Genomic DNA, 20332 nt, shown 5'->3' on the forward strand with positions numbered 1-20332 from the left:
TAAACGGAAAAGGTGTGTGGTTTCTCTGGAAACAAAATTCAACGCAATAAAAAGGTTGGATAAAGGTGAGTCTATTAAAAAGGTGCTGCTGATTATAGAGTCCGGGAAGTGACTGTTGGAGATTGGAGACGTAAGCGGAAGGACATTGAAAAGTGGGTGAGTCAAATTGTGAGCGGGGTAAGTGGTTTAGCGCGGAAAACGATGAAGAAAGTGAATATGAGCAGCCCAAAAAAACTATGAAAGACTTTTTGAAAAAGTAATCTTCTCATTTATGTTGTACTAGTAATAAATAATTACTATGCAGTTTTAATTGTTGTTTCGTCATTTAAGACCTATTAGCACATTATCTCCGTATTATCCGAGTTTTTCCGTATCCCAGGTAGTCGGTCCCAATTAGCTCGGATAATCGCGAGTCTACTGTAACAGGTTTTAGTTTGTTTTTAAGTACATTTTATGCACAGAAAGGCTTAAGTTTAAAGTGGGATCCGAACCACTTTGTGCCACCATCGGGTATCGAACCTGAGTGAGACCTCTTCGTAACAAGGCTACGACATTATCACTATATATCATCGGGAAGACACAAGTTTAGTTGTAATAATAATGGGTGGCCCAAACAAAATTACCCAAAGGTTAACATCACTTTTGTTTTGGGCATACTTTCGTTTGGGGCACCCTGTATTTCAAATATCATACCAGAGAGACTGACGAGACGAGAACCCTGATGTCAAGTATAGTCTCGTCTCGTATCGACTGTACAGAGGTCTGTCTCATTCTCGGTCTCGTCTCGAAAGATCTGATGTCGTTCTCGTGTTTTAAACAGCCATCACTCTCTCGGTACCATCTCTATAGCGATAGAATTGCGAAATGTACGGGTGTCAGAGCACAGTGAAATCGGAAATACGTAAATACGTTCCTGTTGCACACATTCTTCCACATCATGGATTTGGTTTAGTTAGTTTTTGTTTGATTTGGCCACAGAACCTTAGTTTCTCAATTTCACCCGTTGACTGTTTGCCAACTGTCAGTTTGTGGAAGACGGTGTTGGGCAAGGGTTGATTTCAGAGCTCGTTCATCAGGCAAGATATACATATGCGGGGTCAACGAAGTTAGTAAAAAGCTGTGTTTTTTACAGCGTATATTGATACACCTGTAGATTGAATTGCTTCTGCAAATATGTTGTATAAAGAAACAAACTGCCGGAGTACTAATTGAGGTGAGTGTACGTTGTGGGACATTTCCCATGTGTCTTGATTGCAAACATTCCACTATACGTTTCGACATCGACGCTGGATGATTTAGTTTCCGCTTTCTCTAGGCTAAACACGGGCTCTTATCTAAAAACATATTAGCCATGTGCTTGCCTCCAAACGTAAAATATGTCGCATCTCTGGACTGACATTATTTTTTCTCTCTAAGTTTTCAACCCCGAAGTATTCAAGCTCTTTTTTGCTATTCGAAAATTTTACTTCCCCCTCCCCCATTATTTTCCTGCTCACTTCTTCTCTCCATTCCTGGGGTGTAAGGGGACACCCAAATGTTAACTTCCCTTCCACGTTCTACATACTGGACTGCATTTTGCATACTAACGAGGCTTTGCCGTCTGGACCCACAGCCACTGTTATCCTCTGTGGGGCTCGTGTTGTGTTCATGTGTGTTTGTGATTGTCCTTTTGCCCACTTTATCTAATTTTCGCGATTAGCCAAAATTGGCAGTGAGGATGTTACCGAGACCGAGACAGGCTTGCCAAAATCGAGACGAGAACGAGAACAGACCCGTCGCGACAGACCTCTGTAAAATCGTGAAAAGAAATTGAAGAGTTTACCTAAATCAAATTTCTTCTTCAGACATGTCAAAAGTATATCTACCAGATTATTGATAGATAAGCCATATATTTTGTTTACAGTAATTGCAAAATCAATCCGTTAGTGGCAATTTTGACCGTGTGCTGCGTGATTGCATATATATTCAGGATGAAATTCCGTTTTTGGAGGTCTCGTGGCGTTGAAGCGAGGGGTTAAAAAAAGTGTGTGTGCTGACACATCGAATATGTTATTTATACTGTTCATTTCGAGACGAGAACTAGAAAGAGACAGGCAACTCGAGACGAGACCAAGACACTGCCAAGTTTCGTCTCGTTTTATATCAACACTCTCTAAATATGGGCTGTGACATGAGGTCTAATGCTGGGATCACATTTTCAACAAATATTTGGATGTTTTTCTTAATTTCAATTTTTCCCATTCCGCGTGATTTTCGAAACAACAGACTATTCATAAATATGAATTTTATAATGTTTTAGCGATAAATGACTGTCTTTTTTAAAATTTTTAATTGCTTTTAGTGATATTGCCACTAGTAGCCCATAATTAGATCACAATTTTGAAATACATCATTTTACCATTTTTTGGAAATTGTTTTTTTTTTTTAAAAAAAATTGAGACCTTTTATACTTTAGCATGCTATTACATTTAAGTATATATTTCATATATATGCATTTTAAAGGCGGGTGCTTGATATATTAATTTTTTTCCTCCGAAAATGACAAATAAAAAGGGGGGCCCATATTTAGACCTTTTCCTCTACTGGTGGGCCTTTTGGATGTCGTAGTGGTAACGTCGTGGCTTGTAATCGAGGGGTCCCGAGTTCGATACCCGGTGCAGGCACATAGTGAATCCGTTTCCACTTTAAACCGTAAGCCCAGCCCCGATTATGTATTCTGTGCATCAAATGGATTTGGAAACCAAACTAAAATAAACAAACTCTATAACCATACATGGCCTTCCAATAGCAAGTTCAAACTAAGAACAAAGGGGGAAATTAATTGATTTGTAATGACATGGAAATGAATTATATCATTTAGCAAACACACAAAACGTCCCTGTTAAAACAAGCACTTACCTTCTACTACTCAAGCAGAAAAGAGGCTACAAGAGAGACGGACCGAACCGAATCTTCCACTAGCTGTGCACTTGCTGCGCCCCAAACAACGGTACGCGCACTTACGAATTAGAACTAGTTTCGATAATATTTTTGCCTCTATCACTTATTTGCCATTTCCAGGATTCGAATCCTGAACCAAGACCGGTTGGAAGTCTCGATCAGCATGGACATTCGAGCTCCTACTCGCCCTTTACAGGCAAACAACACGCACCCACTGGCTAGTCTCGAACACATAACTTCGAAGGATAACCTAAGACGTGCGCATGCGTGTGTCTCCTCGAGCGGAAAAAGGAGAAGACAACTTATGCAAGAGGTTACGATATGTAATTGTCTAGCTCCACTTGTATTCTTCGCTTAACGACCGTCACATCTCGACATCGGAGTGAGCTTCGTGAAAGGATCAAAGAACAACTTGTTGCCAACTATTCATTTGGGCTTTGCAATTTTTCATGTAAACCAGTTTTTTTTAAAAGGTACCCCCCCCCCCCCACTCGATGGACATTATCTTATCTCCGCGATCGCCGTGGCATCCCGAGCTTGCCGGCTTGCCACCTTTACTAATCTCCTCGAATCTCCGAAACCGTTTGAGCTATACATATGAAATTTGTCAAGTTCAAAGATCTGGGAATTAATATTTTTCATAACATCAGTGGCTGCATTAGGTGTAGAACTAATAGAAAGAAAATGGGCTAATAGAGACAATTAGATGAATTACACTAATTTTCTCTATTACCCCGTCTTCTTCGGAGCCACTAACCGCCGCTGTTTGATATTGTCTCTTTTAGTCAACAATCTCAGAAACTACTAAATTTCGAAACGTAAAATTTGGTGAAAGTAAACATCTCCCTCATACAGTGGCGTAGCGTGACTTTTTCAAAAGTGTTACCGGCCATCAGACGTTATCATCTTCACCCTACCCCCCCCCCCAAAAAAAAAAGAAAACGCCTTTGATCTAGATTTTTGTTCATTTCGTTCTTTTTTTTTAATCCGCTCAATGATTTACCCACAATCACTCCTAGAAAGAACTACCACTCATGAGACAGTTACCGCGAAAATCCAGTGAATAGTGGTCGAGCCTTGTCAACCACCTCTGTTTCTTTGCAAAGAGATGAAAGGGGAAAAACCACACATTTCTCGGCCAGTTTGACGTTTCTGCGGTGATCAGACGACAGAATTCCCCTCCTCCAGCGGTGGAAAGGAAGTTCAGATGTACGTACTACCGTTGCCAACTTAGTTTTTGGAGCAAGGTTTGTCCAAATCACGAATCGCATCAAGTAGGGGAAAGTGGGGCACTTTGCAACAAAGGCACGTTGCAACAGTGCTTTTTCTGTTATGTAGGATGGCTCTACTGCGTTGCGCTTACTGTCGTTCCAACACACGTTGGTAGGTGTCTCTGATGAACCGTTCGTTACGCCAGTTTTTCAGATGTTGTCAGAGTGGAGGAAGAAAGAAGAATTTTGAGGACGGTGAGTAATTTTTAAGAATCTCTTACAATTTTCAATACGCAATTCCTATAAATGACCACAGCATGCGACATGTGGTCAATTGAAATCATGTTTATTGAAGGTGTGGAAAGTGATATTGCTTTTTATGTTATGCAATTTTTGTGGAGGCAAGAATAGCTTTCGTAATCAAACATGTCGGTGAGGCAAGTTGCAACAGATGTTGTAACTAACCCCACAATGTTGCAAACTGCCCCATGACAGACCAGCGCTTGAATAAGATATTGAATGTAATTCTTCACTGTCCCGAATGTGATAAATCGAAATACGGTTTATTGTTTACTAATTTTACAATCTTTTCAAGTAAAAGAAAAATGTGATCGCATATATTTAGTCCTATATTCAGTAACCAAAACACATTTTGAATGTTCACTTATTTATTCCTATACAAAATTACACGCACGTCAGTATGGCAAGAAAACACTATATTTCACTTAATAGTGCTAGATAAATACGTAAATTGTGAATGAATTATTGTTTATAATCATGTGCATGTAATTTCTTCTAGCAGCATGAAACATTAATATTGTTATGCTCTCTGATATGGTCTCTTTCGTCTTGCAGATTTATTTTTAAAAAATTGTTCCTTCTTATGTTCCCGCCGAAATTATTGTTGTCGAATTGCTGTATAATTGTTGCCATATTATTATTATTATTATTATTATTATTATTATTATTATTATTATTTCTATTGTTTCAGGTAGCCTGCAAGATGAGGAACTACAAGAGGAAGACCCAAAAGGGGACTACACCGCCTGATGTGATGGATAGAGCAGCAAATATAGTCCTGGAACACGAAGATGACAAAAATGTCAACTTAAGACAAGTGGCTGCAGAGCTCAACATTCATTATTCAACCCTCTCAAGATACATACAAAAGAAGAAATTACAAGAAAGTGGACCTCGTGAGGGACAGAACATAAGTTGTGGTTATGCGAAAACGTGGAAAGTGTTTTCAGAGGAAGAAGATAATATCTTCAAAATGTACTTGCAGCGTTCCAGTGAGATTATGTTTGGATTAACACCACAGGAAGTGCGAAAATTGGCTCATCTCTGTGCAATTAAGTTTGATATAAGTGCTCCTTCATCGTGGTCGGTAAACGGAATGGCTGGTATTGAATGGTTCAGGGGATTCCTACAGAGAAACAAAGATCTTTCGGTGCGCTTGCCTGAATCAACTTCTTTAGCACGAATGTACAGTTTCAACAAAGAAAATGTGCGCATGTTTTTTGACAAAGTTTCCGAAGTTCTGTTCAGAAACAATTATTCATCCTCAAGAATTTGGAACATGGATGAAACTTGTGTCACAACTGTCATGAAACCAAATAAGGTTGTAGCTCGAAAAGGAACAAAACAGGTTGGGATAGTGAGCAGTGCAGAAAGAGGTTAACTTGTGACAGTTGCAGTGGCAGTTAGTGCTCAAGGGACTTTTATACCTCCAATGCTAATATTTCCACGTAAGAACTTTCGGGACCATTTCATTCGAGATGGCCCAACAGACTGCATTGGAGCAGCTACTGGTTCAGGTTGGATGATTGAGGAAACGTTTGTCCAATTCATTCGACACTTCATTTCTCAGGTGAATCCTAAGCTTTAGTTGAATGCAAAAATAATAATATTACCCTTTTGTCATTTCCTCCACACTGTTCGCATCGACTACAACCGTTAGATGTCAGTGTTTTTGGTCCATTTAAGAAAGTGTGTGGCCGAGCAATTGATTCTTGGTATAAGAATCATCCAGGAAAAACTCTTACAATCTACGACATACCACAGATAGTTAAAACAGCATTTTTGAATACAGTTACCCCTACCAACATAACATCAGGTTTTGTTCAAACAGGAATATTTCCCTTCAATTCTGAGGTATTCCAAGAAAGCGACTTTGCGTCGTGTTTCGTTTCAGATCGACCAAATCCAGCACGACAGGTAGATAGTAGGCCTCCCGAATCTGATAGTGATGACATAGTCCAAACTGCCAGGTGCGATGCACTGCCAACTAAATCATCTTCAGGTGATGTTCAAAATGAACATTTGCTTTCGCAAATTGAAATGCCGGGTCCAAGTGACACACAAATGTCTTCAGTAGTGAGTAGACCTAAAGTTTCCTTCTCTCCTGAAAATGTTCGTCCATACCCAAAGGCTGAACCCAGGAAAACGACGAATCGTAAACGTAAACGAAGTGCCATTAAAACAGACACACCTGAAAAAAAGTCTTTGGAAGATGCAAAAAAGAGTAGTGCAAAGGAAAAGGGCAAGAAGAAAATTATGTGCAAGAAAACATTATTCCAAAGTTCTTGCAAAGAATATCACTGTTTAGTGTGTGGAGAATCCTACAAAGAAGAAGAAGACTGGGTGCAGTGCAAACAATGCAAAATGTGGTCCCATTGGCTGTGCGCGCAGAGAAATCCTTATTACGTGTGCATTGATTGCAAATAGCGTCATTCAGACTACGCATAATCACTGTTGCAACGTACCCCAAACACTGTTGCAACTTACCCCATGCATGGGGCACATAGCAACACTCGGACCTACTTTAAATTAACAGACTTTTCTCACTTGAGGTTCAAAATTAAAATTTCATATTTGTTTCTTAAGTAGCCAAAAGATGTACCATTTCATAGCATATTTGTAACTTGTTCCAACTGTAACAGTTTTTGAATAAAAAAAAATAAACTGAAAAGTGTTGCAAAGTCCCCCACCTTCCCCTACTTATCTTTTCGTCTATTGCGTAAAGAGTCTCAGTTGTAGTTAGATCCAGCTTTGGCTTTGCAGTGCTTCAGAGAAATAGTATCCCCGTTTTAGGGGGGATTTAGCTATTTTTTGGAAATCCAATGTGACAACACTTGCTGATCCGGTAGCCCGCACCGGAAACTGGGACCCTAGGCAGGCCAGGCATATAAGTAACCCCCTAGCACACTTGCCTGTCTTTCCCCGCTGTTCCCTTGCATTGGCGCCCTTTCCTCTTGTTACCTCTTGAGGGTAGCCGAACGGTCTGCCTCTTCGCTTTTGTCGGCTGCAGAAAAAATGTCATCTGCAATATACACTCAACTGCAACGCTGTCGGTTAACGTATTTAACAATGCTGTTATTTTATTGAGAAAAAACTTTTTAATTTCTTTACATTTTGATGTTACCTGCGGTAACACCGGCTACATGCACGCCACGCCTCTGCACTAATACTAACCTAACGTGTTGTAAAGGTTCTCTCTCCATCTGAGTACCTGTGTGCCTGTCGTAGTCAATGAATCGAAAGTAAAGAATTTGCATATGTTTAACCATTGATATCTCAGGATGCCTATCAAAGATACTTGGTTTAGCTCCTTTTCTTAGAAACTCATGAATATATAACTGAGCAATGTATTCCCCCCCCCCTTCCCAAAAAAAAGATGCATCAAAATTGTAGTCTTATTCATGAAAAATAAAGAGATTACATGGTAAGCAATACTAAGTGTAAAAGCCTTAGCACTATAATTAAAAGTTACACTACTTGCGTGGTGTTTTCGTGTTACAAATTCGTACTTTTTACGCTGTGAAAAAGTAATATGTTTAACAAATTGTACTCACTTCCCAATGGTCGTATGTATAGTCTTCTTTGGAAAGTTACATATTATTAACCTCGTGTAAACACAGCTAACTGCTAGGAACGCGGGAATGTACTCAACGGCGGGAAGTTCCCTGCAAAACGGATATCCGCGAAATTATCCTGGTCATCTAATCGGATGTGGAGGAGTGGCTCAGCATTTTCATGTCTATGTCGGCGAAGAGGCTGTGTGTCAGTGTCTTTTCCGGTGAAGGTTGCTATAGAGGAGGATTCTGAACGATGATTTCCATTGTCTTTGAGATGTAGATAACGAACAGCGCATCAAAGTGCCTTTCACTCATTCTTGACTTTTTCCAATCTTTTGTTGGACACCAAATATGGCAATAAAACTTTCAGATATAGTACCTTATTTGGTGGCGTGGGAGCCAGACGCTAATTTTGTGACCACGCTAATTGCCGTAAATTTAAAGTTTTTCAGTTTAAAATGTGTATAGCTGTTAGATGTGAAATAGGACTGCTATGGTATTGGATTTGAGCGCAATCAGTAGGTTGAGGTACTGTTGTATTTGAGCGAAATCTATCGATGAATTTCAATATAGTGAAGTTTAAATCCATACAAACAAACTTTGGAAAAATACAGTTGGTGTTGGTGCAGGATGAAATCAGTACTAAAATAGAAAGGAAGATCAAACTAGAAAGTTTCAATGAATAGCTATGTGATAACTGGAGCAGTAGATGTATACAGTGGAGATCCAGAACTAACATCTTCGTGAGGCCCCCTAAAGTGTCGGCGATTGAGTGCCAGAACCACTTTCTTTTCCTAGAGAAGTAGTGCGGGGCCAAAAAGTGGGAGGGGGCTGGCAGTTGCCCTCCCCACGCTCCCCCTCATCACCGCCACTGCCATCCTACAGACAATTTCAGTGGTAACTTGTTAGATAAAATTCTGTCAGGTTGTTAGTTATGTTTATCACATTTTTCTCAGTTTGTGATCATTTTGAAAGCAATTTCTTCTCTCCAGTGGAGAGCCCTTTGCAGATCAGAACTTGGGGCTGTAGCCTCATCTTCCTAAATCGTATCGGTATTTGTGTATTTAGTGTCGCTTTTCTTCAACTTTTGACTCATCGGGACGATGAGGATGAACAATGACATGATTAAGCGACACTCACAAAGAACACCCATGCACACGCCGAGATTTGAACCCGTTAACTTCGGTGGCGACATCGGAAGTCGAAGTTAATTCGCTCGGCCACGAAGCGGCATCCGAAACTCCGGCACAAAGAAGAATAAGTATTATTTTTCTTATTTCGGGGATTATTCCCTACCTTGATTGATTGATTTGCTTTATTTTACTTCGCTTCTTGTGTCACTTTCGGCTAATTTGCGAAGATGGGGATAAGTGATGATATGATGAAATTGATGATCGGACAATCACAAGCATCCATGCCGAGGCCAGGGTTCGAACCCAGGACCCCTGCCGTCGTAGCGCGATGTGCTAACCACTCCGCAACGGGGGCCGACTGATTCCCTACCTTGACCTTATCTGGACGTCCATCGTAACAATTATTACATATCCCCAGGGTGGTCTTTGCAGGGGGATCGGGGGGATTTCCCCCTCTGCTTGATAAATATTATCCATGGAGGGAAATGTTATATGGCATAAAGTCATTATCTCATGCTGTCCCTTGACAGTCAGTAGAATTCCCCCCTGGAAATTTCTTAAATACCACATTGCGTATCTCCAACCTGAGCGCTCCCCAATTTCATTGCCGTTGCAGCCAAGGACATCACAATGTAACGTTACAGCACTTGACAGAAACAATAACTTTTCAGTCAACAAAACTTTTGGTTTCAGGTTAGTTCAGAATGGCTGAAACTTGATAGTCGCCTCTTGAACACACCGCAGTTGACGCCCCATATATTTTTTGCATTCTTGCATCAGTGCAATGACCTACAAATAGAAACGTGCAATATTGTATTTATATGCCACGTAGATGTGACGCAACGAATTCATAGCAGCGCAAAATGTCGGGGGAAATATTCAAGGACATGCTGGAAGAAGTAACCAGCTGGGGAAGGTTATGCAACAATACGTGACGGTACACCTTGTTATCCCACACGATAAAGGACAGGCGAGGAAATTATTCGTCTGACGTGAACGTGAAGTGAAAATCAAACCTCTTTTTCAGGTACCAATCAACAACACTGGAAAACAGTACCCTATTGATACGAGGGTTGGGGAGTAAGTCATGGCAACCCAGTAATAAATCGACAATCAAAGGATGTATTAAATATTTGTTATATACAACTGAAAGAGTATGCATTATGGATATTTTGTTGGTAGGAATCATGAAAGAAAACCGAAGCAACCCTGTGACATACACATGTGTTAATGTACAAGTTACAAAAACCTGTCTGGCCCTGTGACATACACATGTGCACATGTTACAAAAACTTGTCTGATTATGACAAACCTTCGAAATAATCTCCCGCATTGTCCACAGCACGCTGCCATCAATGTGGAAGAGTTCCTGCAGCGACATCTACGTTAGGGAGAAGCGTCCAGATCTACTGCATAATGCAATCATACTCCACGATAATTGAAGGCCACATAAGGCAGCTTGTGTACGACACCTACTGCGCAGCGTGCTGTGGACAATGCAGGAGATTATTTCGAAGGCTTGTCATAATCAGAAAAGTTTTTGTAACATGTGCACATGTGTATGTCGCAGGGTCAGACAGGTTTTTGTAACTTGTACATTAATACATGTGTATGTCACAGGGTTGTTTGGGTTTTCTTTCATGATTCCTACCAACAAAATATCCATAATGCATACTCTTTCAGTTGTAAATAACACATTTTTAATACATCCTTCGATTGTCGAATTATTACTGGGTTGCCATGACTTATTCCCCAACCCTCGTATTTAAGTACTGTTAGATGTGAATAGATAAAACTTGGTTCGAATCTCGGCATGGTCATCAGTCTCATCATATTGACCCTCATCTTCGAAAGTAGCTAAAAGTGGCAGAAGAGCGAAGTGAAGTAAACGAAAACAATCAATCAGCCAAATAGATGAAGTGATTTACAAAGGACACTCATCGGGATGTGAACCGGGGAAATTCGGTGGAGAGTCGAAAGTCGACCACTTAACTGGTTCCGAGTAACCTAGGAATGTCAAACTTGGTTCACAGGAAAACAAGCTGATTGCTTCTCTCTCTTTCTGACACTAGAGAATAGCTATGAGAAAAATAAATCTGGTTCTACCATCTATATTACCCTTGGTTCTACTGTATATCGGGACGAGAACAACAAAGGTATTTACATGTCAACCTGGCAGTTTCAGCCCACAATCATGTATTTCATTTTCACATATCACTGTGTTGGTAAGATAGACTAAACTACATTTTAGCATGGAGATGATGACTATGTTCACTTAAATTTCAATTTTACCGCGTCTTTCACTTCACGATCCATATTTGAGAGCCCACTACCACAGACAAATTACGGTTTTATGTGCACTGCTGGGCTTCGAGTGTATACCGCTCGTTTTGCCTGTTGGAGCGTTATCCGGTCGAGCGAAGAGAGCTCAATTCCTTACATTATATGTTCGAACTCTAAACTAACTGAACTATATTTCTGTTATTAACAATAAAAACAACAAGATTTCTTCTCTTTCGTAACTTGAAAAGAACAATTCCAATTTCTAGGGGCGGTAAAAGGGACTGGCTCGAACCCCACCCCTCCTCTCCGGTGCCCATCATTGTCTGTGCATGTGTTTCATAGACGTATGTGCTCACCAGGGGTGGCCGCTCATAAGGAAGATACGGACGTCGCACTACCGTGTGTAACCACAAGTGAATAAACATTACATTAACATTTATATATTTGCTTTTACATTGTCTGAATTGCAAATATTCCATTGCTTATAGATCGTTGGTTAGTCGGTTCTGTATTCATTCTTCCGCGACAATTGTGAAGTTTGCACGCCACAGTGCAGGGAAATATGAAACTGCGAGAGATATCTGGCGGGGCGCTGTCGGCTGCGAGGGGTAAGAGGCGAGGGAACTGGGGGAATAACACGCGCGGGATCTGTGCTTGGGAGGACGAAGGGTTTGTCGTCCGAAACTCAACCCCAACGTGAAACTGACCCTCTCTCCGGAGAACGGTAAACAGTGAAGAGTTGCCAGAAGCAATGAAGTTAACAGAAGGTAGAAAATTACCAACAGTTGAAAAAATCATTCTGTATTCCATAATCTTATTCACTTATTGACATAAGAGTAGAGCAATAAATTACGCAATATCGGTAACTGAAAAAGTACAGACCCTTCATTTTTGTTATTTACCGTCGCTCTCTTCTACTTTTCGGTAATCACGACAATGAGGATGAGTGACGATATAATAAATAAATAATAATAGATTTTCTTTATTAAGCGGGCGAGGTTCAGCTAGGAGCTCATCTGCCACCTAACCCACCTAATGAAATTGATGGAGGGGCACTCACAAAGAACACACATTCGAACCCAGGAGCCCTGGCTTTGTAATGCGGTATGCTAGCCACGGAAGTCGGCTATAGATTCTTGTTACTCGCAAAATTAACGTATATATGCGTTGTATTTTTTCTGAGTTTAGTGGAAAGTACATTTGGATTACAATTATGTGGAGTACATCATGTAGATTTAATTACATGTTTTGATTAGCACGTTTGAAAATATTCCTGATACTGTGACAAAGTTGTCCAATTTATTTTCAAGCCGGCTGTTAAATAAATTAGAAACTCGTCATCTAAACTCACCAAGAGCTGCTACAGGATCCTGTGAACTACAAATTTCTGGAAATTCGGCAAAATTTTTTGGCCACAAGCAATAAAACGGCCGAATGGGAAGACGATAGTATTGACACTTGTTTCTTAGTTTTCCATGGAAAAGTGAAGCTTTTTCGGTAGTTGTGTGCTGTAGTTGTGTATTTGCCGCGATGAACAGTGTGGAGAAATTGTTGGTGCGAAGTTTTTCTACCAGAAGTCTGAGAAGTCTGGATGAAAAAATAAACCTAGGCCGAATTTGAATCTAGAACAAATGTCCAAGAAGGGAGGTCGTGAGTTCACTTGCAAATTTCGCATTGAAGGACAGAAGGATGAATTTCAGTTAGAAGCATGTCTGAAGAAGATTTCTGGTAAGTTTGAAGTTTTTATTGTAGAGCTTCTGGTAACGCAGATATCACCTTTCCAGTGAGATATTTATTTTGGTGCTCCATTTCACATATCAATTAGTCATGTTGGACAGAATTTCTTTCTGTGTAGCCTAACTTTTTACTAGAAATTTTTACGATCAATGCACGTAAATATTCGTCATTGTGCTTATCAAGTTGTGGAAAAATTAATATCCCTTCTTCTGAATTTTCCCCTCTGTTAAGTTAAAAAATGCTATGACTAAATCGGTTAGCATTCTATTTCTTCTTCCATCTTCTTCGCATTACTGTTAAACGAGGGCTGTCGAGCCATGGGTTAATATGATTATTATATAATTATTAATTTATTATAATATGTGCAAACGTGCAAAACATGATATTCGTTAAACACGAACATATCAATTTCTTATCATGTTGGCTGTTATACGAAATTCATCATTTAAACTCACATTACTAGTAGAGCAAATTAGTGAGCTATCGCCACTCAACTTTGGTTCACCACGAGCCGCCACTGGTGCTCACTAGCGTACGCAATACATTCTTGGGAGGGTGCTGGCATTGTAAAAGTGGCTGGAATAAACAATAAAATATTTTGCAATTACCGAATTTGACCTTCGTTTTAAAAGTTCTTCAAAGACAGGAATGGTAATCGAGGTTCTTTTAAAGGGGAATTTGAATTACCACGTTCGTTTTTCCCGAGTTCTTTACTGATTTAATATGAAAATTTTTATTTCTATCGAAAATTTCTGCAGGGATTGTAGCCCCATCAGCGTACGCCAGTGTGTGCGTCCCTTATTATAATTAGAAGAAAAGGGTTGATCCGAATTGAGAAGCAAATCTTCGAGCCTGAGTAAATAACACCTGACTATATTGATTTAGTTGCTTTTGACAAGCGTTCGTTGGTGATGTCTGCTCGTAGGTTCGATTGGCTGTTAAAACATTATGCAAACAATACAATCTACAGATAAAAAAGCTCGAGTGGGAAGTGTCATTCCCAAAAATAATGCTGGTTCGAAAAGATACTGAAAAAACCCATTCTCTCTCTCTGCTATATTTCTTTTCTCTCACTTTCCCTCTTCCTATCTCTCTCTTTCACTTCATTCTTCAATCTTTCTGATCTATGTCTATCCCTCTTTCCCTCCTCTCTCCCTATCCCTATCTTCCTCTGTTCTCTCTCTTCCTCTCCCTGTCTTTTTCATCTATCCTATTCTCCTGTTCTTTCTCTTCCTGTCTCTGTCTTTTTCTTCTATCCTCCTGTTCTCTCTCTCTCTCTCTCTCTCTCTCGATCTTTCTTTCATCTATTTCCCTCTGTTCCCACTCTCCTTTTCCTTCTCTCTACCTGTGAATGTATGGGTGATTCCTACTCCATTACAAACAATTATGAAAATGTCTCACTTAGGCTACATGTGTGGGAAAGACTATTTTTAGCCGAGCATTGTTCATCCGATGACGTCGCTCCTGAGTGGTTGTAGACTCACAGAGACGACACCAAGGGTGAGCAAGAGCCATTGCCCACCCTGGCAAAATGTAATATGCAAATTTCGTGACAAAAATAAAGTGAAAGTGAACAGAAAATAGAGAATCTGATGAGAAACCTTAGAAGATTCGAACCCAAGATCTTTGGCTTCGGAGTGCGCTTTACTAATCTCTGGATCGTGGAGGTCTGTAAATAAAATGTAACACATTTGTATAATTCGTTTTTCCTACATTTAAACACCCTTTTATTGGGTAATAAATCATTGTTTGGATCCCGTAATAACGATGTGAATATTAGGACAATACTAGACCATTTTTATTTGATGATGTGCCGGCCTCCGTGGCAGAGTGGTTGGCACAGCGCGCTACGACGCCAGAGGTCCCGGGTTTGAATCCCGGCCTGGTCATGGGTGTTTGTTGATATCCCTTCATTGATTTAATTGTATCATCACTTATCCTCATCTTCGCGGTTATTCAAAAGTGACAGAAAATCGAAGTAAAATGAACCATGTCAACTAATGAGAAATTGTTGGCGTATAATCGTCCATTACAGGTAATAAGTTGGACTAAATGATTTTTTTTAAATTTTAATGATCAAAGCTATCGTCGTAAGGAGTTTATCGCAAGGTGTGATGTGCTAACTTTTGGAGGAGGATGTGTACCGCACTTCCGCTGTGTGGACTTCAAGTCTAAGGTTAAATCAATGCAAGTGGCATCACTTTAAGCCCATACTATTCATTGCCTCTTTAATATTCACAATTAGTAGTAGATGGATGAAACCTGGTAGATATACATTAGCAAATTATCACAACCTAAACTACTGTGCGAAGTTTTACTTACCTGATGAACTTAGTTCAATACGAGTTCGACGTTTCCGCGAACATCAACAAAGTGCATGGAAACGGATTTACAAACGTCACACTTGAGACCAAATGTTTTACAAACAGGCGCTGGAGAACAATGTAAAATAAGCAGCACTGATTACTCACCTGAGAACTGGGCCAAGGCGTTGCTAAGGAACAAGACACGCACACCTGATCTTCAGGATCTCTTTGCGTTCAAAAACGAGATGCTTTTTGGATGACAGACGGACACGAAGCGGTCGAAAGTCTATGATCAAAAGTTGAGAATGAAAACGCTGTTCGCTTTCATCGACGTTCAAGAAGAAACTAGGAATACCTTGGGCTCTTTCCTCTTGCTGTTCCATTGGTCCATTCTCTCCGACGGGAATTTTGCAATGCCCGGGAGCGCAGCAACGCTCGTCAGCTGTGCCAAGATCCGTGCATTGGCAGGTCAACGCTGCGTCATCAATGAGCGATTACATATGTATATGATCTTTATTTGATGAAGAGGCTTTCTCGGGATATTAACCAGGTGATTTCCGGATAGGCCTCCGAGCTTTCAGAACTTTCTTTCCTGAAGATGAGGGTGACATTAGCTCTCCGAAGCTCGGAAGCCTATCCGGAAATCACCTGCTTAATATCTTCATCATTCACCACCAGGGAAGCTTCAAAAAATATTTCATGCTCAGTATTTCTTCGATTTTTTATTTTTATTTTTGTTCTGTGCCATCACTTCTCTGCTACTTTTGGCGAATCGCGACGATAAGGATGAGTGATATTAGGATGAAATTTATGAAGGGACACTCAAAGAATGTCGAGGCCGGTATTCGAACACAGGACCTTTGGCTCCTAGCGCGCTGTGATAAGAACTCCGCCGCGGAGGACAGCACTCTTTATTTGTATGCATGCGTGTGTGTTATGTAATTTTCTTAATTTGCGTCGCATTTTTCTCATTTAGGCTAATTACGACGGTTAGGATGAATGATGATTGGGTGAAATTGATGACGGGCCACTTGCAAAGGAACATTTATGTCCGGGACTCGAATTCCGGAACCCAGGGGTTTATACACAGCAGAATATTCCATCTGGGGAGGGTGTGAGTATTTAGAGGGGTGTAAGAGTTTATTTAAGGCCAAACGTACCATAATTTTGGCCTTTTGTGAAAAGTTTTAGCGGGGAATATTTTGAGGATAATTTGGGAGTGTTAGGGGGTGTTGGAGATTGTGTGCGTGATAAATTATTTCGGAATCTTCAAACAAAATTGTGAATCTATCGTTCAACTCTCTCTGATTGATTGATTGATTTGTTGCTTTAAGTCCACTTTATGCACAGTAAGGCTAATCGGGACTGGGCCTACAGTTTAAAGTGGGATCCGAACCACTTGTGCCTCCACCGGGTATCGAACCCGGGACCCCTTGATTACAAGGTGAAGACGTTACCACTGCGCCATCGGGGAGGCCCTCAACTCTCTCTGGCATCGAGGTAACTTGTGTGAAAGAGGGAGAGAGAGAGAGAGAGAGAGAGTAAATGAGATTCTCTCTGATCATGATCATGTATTATTATCAAGTATTACGTAAATTTATTGATGTTCTGAGCATGAGTGTAAAGTGTGTGCTTCTCGAACAATGCATACCTTGGATAGTTATATCCGGAACGCTGCTAGAAAACATTTTGCGAGTGTACAAAACGTAGATATTAATAGATTAAGGTGGGCAGGTATGTGTGTAGTACGTAGACTTAGACTTTACGGTGTATAAGGGCTACAAACACAAACACATGCTCGAACTCGCTTCTCACTAACTCTCTCTCTCGCTCTCATACTCTCTTGTTACGTACCCAATAGGACCAAGTAAATAGTTTGCCAAAGAGCACCAGGCGGGCAAGATTAAGAATTAACATAATATATGTGAATAACTTTATAAATAAGAACAAAGCAAATTGGAAAGATGAAAAACAATAGAATCTACTATAAGAAGATAAAGAATAAATATAAAAGAAATAAATTAATATATATATATTTGATAAATGAAATCAGTGATCATATGTAAGTTAATATCAAAATTAAAGAAGTCAAAGCACTGATAAAAGTTTGTATCTTTGAACAGATATTGCATCTGTCTGATTGATTTACCATTCCCATAGCGGAAATTTTGTTTACATCAGTGGCGGCGCGTTCCAGTCGACGACCCACAGCACTTTTGGTTGCGCGTTTCAGCCGTAGCACCTACTTGGATTCACGTGTCAGTCGTTTAGCACCAAGTATACACTATGTTGTGCCCAGTTAGTGTTGGCGCGTTCCAATCGCAGCCGCAAGGGAGGAGATTAGTATATTTTCTAAAGCTAGAAAAAGGGTATATGAATTAATAAATCGTCAAAAAGCTGAAATCCAGAAGGAAGTAAAGATCCAGACCGTCCATTAAGAAGGAAGTCCAGATCCAGATCTGTCCATTAAGAAGGAAGCTCATGTAGGAAATTAAGAAGGAAGTCCAGATCCAGACTATCCATTAAGAATGAAGTCCAGATAGAAGATTGATTGATTGATTGATTGATTTAGTTTATTTTACTTCGCGTTTTGTGCCTCTTGGCTAATTTGCGAAGATGGGGATGAGTGATGAAATGATGAAATTGATGAATGGACATTCACAAACAACCAAGCCCGACCGGGATTTGAACCCGGGACCCTTGGCGTCGCAGCGCGATGTACTAACCACTCGGCCACAGGGTCGGGCCCAGGTAGAAGAATATACAAATTGAATAAAAGAAATAATAAAAAACATATTGAGATAAAACTTGACTGTAGATGAGAATTATAGAGAAAAGTAGCTCATCATGTAAATATAATATTTCCATGTATCCTTGTTTATATAATATATTAGTTTAAACGTCTCCATTGGAAGGCATCCTGCCTGGTTTCGTTGTCTACAAAGAACCCTACCCTGTAGCTAAGCTAGCTGAGGTTTATGATTAATATTTATGCTCCTTGCATCAAATGGAGCTAGCACTCTATTGCCCTAATCATTTCATCTTTTTACTTCATCCTCTTCTCTGTTTTTCCCTCTCTCTCTCTTTCTTTTTCCCCATCCAAGCAACAGGTGAAGTCGGAAAATTAATTCCATTTAACAGGGAAAATTAGTAAATGTTTATTCGTTGAAGGAAAATTAGTAAATGTTTATTCGTTGAATTTGTTGATGGGTAAAATTTATTTTTAGATGGTCGGCTGCGAATTCGTAATAAGCCAGCTCGGTGTCCCAGCTCTGTAAGGGTTCGACTTCGATCTCTCTACCGAAGTTTCTGGGTTCGAAGCCAGGGCTGGGCAGGGCATGGGTGTTCTTTGTGATTGCCCCTTCATCAATTCCATTCATCATCAGTGTGACGACAGACCTGGAAATCCTGGAAAACCGGGAGAACTCATGGAATTTGAGGTGTCAAAAAAGATCAGGGAAATGTCAGGGATTTTTTTCTTGATTGACCTTTTTTTTTTTTAGATATCGTTGTTGCTAAGTTTCGGCCTCAACGTTTAGGCCCCTTTTATGCACCACGCCGCCAGAAACCAGTGATGGCAGGAGGAGAGAGAGAGAAAGAGAGAGAGAGAGAGAGAGAAAGAAATTTCCGGAAGGGCAGAGAAATGTTAAGCCTCTATTACGTGGAAAATGCATTGAAGTATCATTTTTTCTTGTCCGTATGGGAGTAGTAAGGCGACAGAACTGTCAACAGATGGAGGGATGGGAGCGATATAATTGTCGTAGTAAGGCATTTTGTTGGACAAACTGAAGGAACACGGAAACAAATAGGCTCCATTGATACATAAGATTTTTGTCGAATATCGCCACCCGACAAAGTATCTCACTATAACATGCGACAGCATGCATGGCACTCTTATGGAATTGATTTTTGTTGGATGTCTTCGGACTGCAACATCCAACAAAAATCGCATGCATAAACAAGAGCTTTAGACTGCAAATATGCTGCTGGAATTTTTACTCTTCTGGCTCGAGCTTACGAAGGTTTTCTTTCATTATCCTGACGTATTACTGGTTTCGCACAAGTTAACATACGTTTACAATGACATTGCACTATTCTTAGATATCAAGAAGAATCCAACAAAACGGGATATATATTGAATACTATCACGAAAAATGAAAAAGAAATATGCATTCGTGAACGTTATAAAATTTTGGCAAGCGCATGCTACCAACCTCAAATTTACTGTAACACTAGTATTGCAATTAAATTGACGCCACTCTCTGTCCTGTCTGTTTAAATGGTCATTAATCTCTCACTGGGTGAAGATAACGTCCAATATTATGAAATAAAATACTAGTAATAAATACGTAAATATTTTAATATCATATTTACTGGAATCATTCAATCATAAAAGCATATCACTTTCTTCAAGAATTGACTTTTCTCTGCCAGCCCTGCTAAATTTTCACTTTTCATCTACTGATTTATACGAGGGGTGCCCAGAAAGTAATTTCTAATTAGTAGGGACCTTAATTTTCGCAAACTCGAAAACCGAGAAAAATGTTGATTGTTGCAAAGTTGTGTTTATGAATGTGCAGTGATGTCTGGACACATTTTTCGCCCGTTCGAAATATCAAAATAACGCGAATTTGGCATATAATGCGAATTGTTGGCGTATTTTGCGATTTTTTTAAAAAATAGTCCTAAAACAACGAAAAATTCCGTGAAATCCAACAATCTTGTATTTTCTATGCTTAAAGAAACAAAGTGTGCCATATTTGTTTACATAGAACGTGCAAGTGTTTCAACATATTAATCAAGAGTAAACTATAATGCTTCTTATACATGGAATAATTCCGACAGCCACATTAAATAATGTATTT

At 39.9% G+C, this 20332-nt stretch overlaps 2 protein-coding genes across 5 annotated transcripts in view; one reads left to right on the plus strand and one right to left on the minus strand.

Moving 5' to 3' along the window:
• Nucleotides 1-15854, minus strand: part of LOC145988729 (organic cation transporter protein-like) — a 65971-nt gene extending 50117 nt beyond the window's left edge. Inside the window, exon 1 of one of the 4 annotated variants that reach the window (XM_083123846.1) lies at nucleotides 15633-15854. The gene's annotated coding sequence lies outside the window, so the exon portion shown is untranslated. Of the gene's footprint in view, nucleotides 1-2898; nucleotides 3132-8005; nucleotides 8074-15483; nucleotides 15505-15632 lie in introns of those variants that run through there. The other 3 variants (XM_083123849.1, XM_083123848.1, XM_083123847.1) reach the window with 3 other exon arrangements.
• The window catches only part of Su(var)3-3 (lysine-specific histone demethylase Su(var)3-3), a 786450-nt gene that overhangs the window by 106634 nt on the left and 659484 nt on the right, over nucleotides 1-20332 (plus strand). The window lies entirely within an intron of this gene.

The sequence above is a fragment of the Lepisma saccharinum genome, chromosome 6 (genome assembly GCF_977018435.1).
Source record: "Lepisma saccharinum chromosome 6, izLepSacc3.1, whole genome shotgun sequence".
Classification (NCBI taxonomy): Eukaryota; Metazoa; Arthropoda; class Insecta; order Zygentoma; family Lepismatidae; genus Lepisma; species Lepisma saccharinum.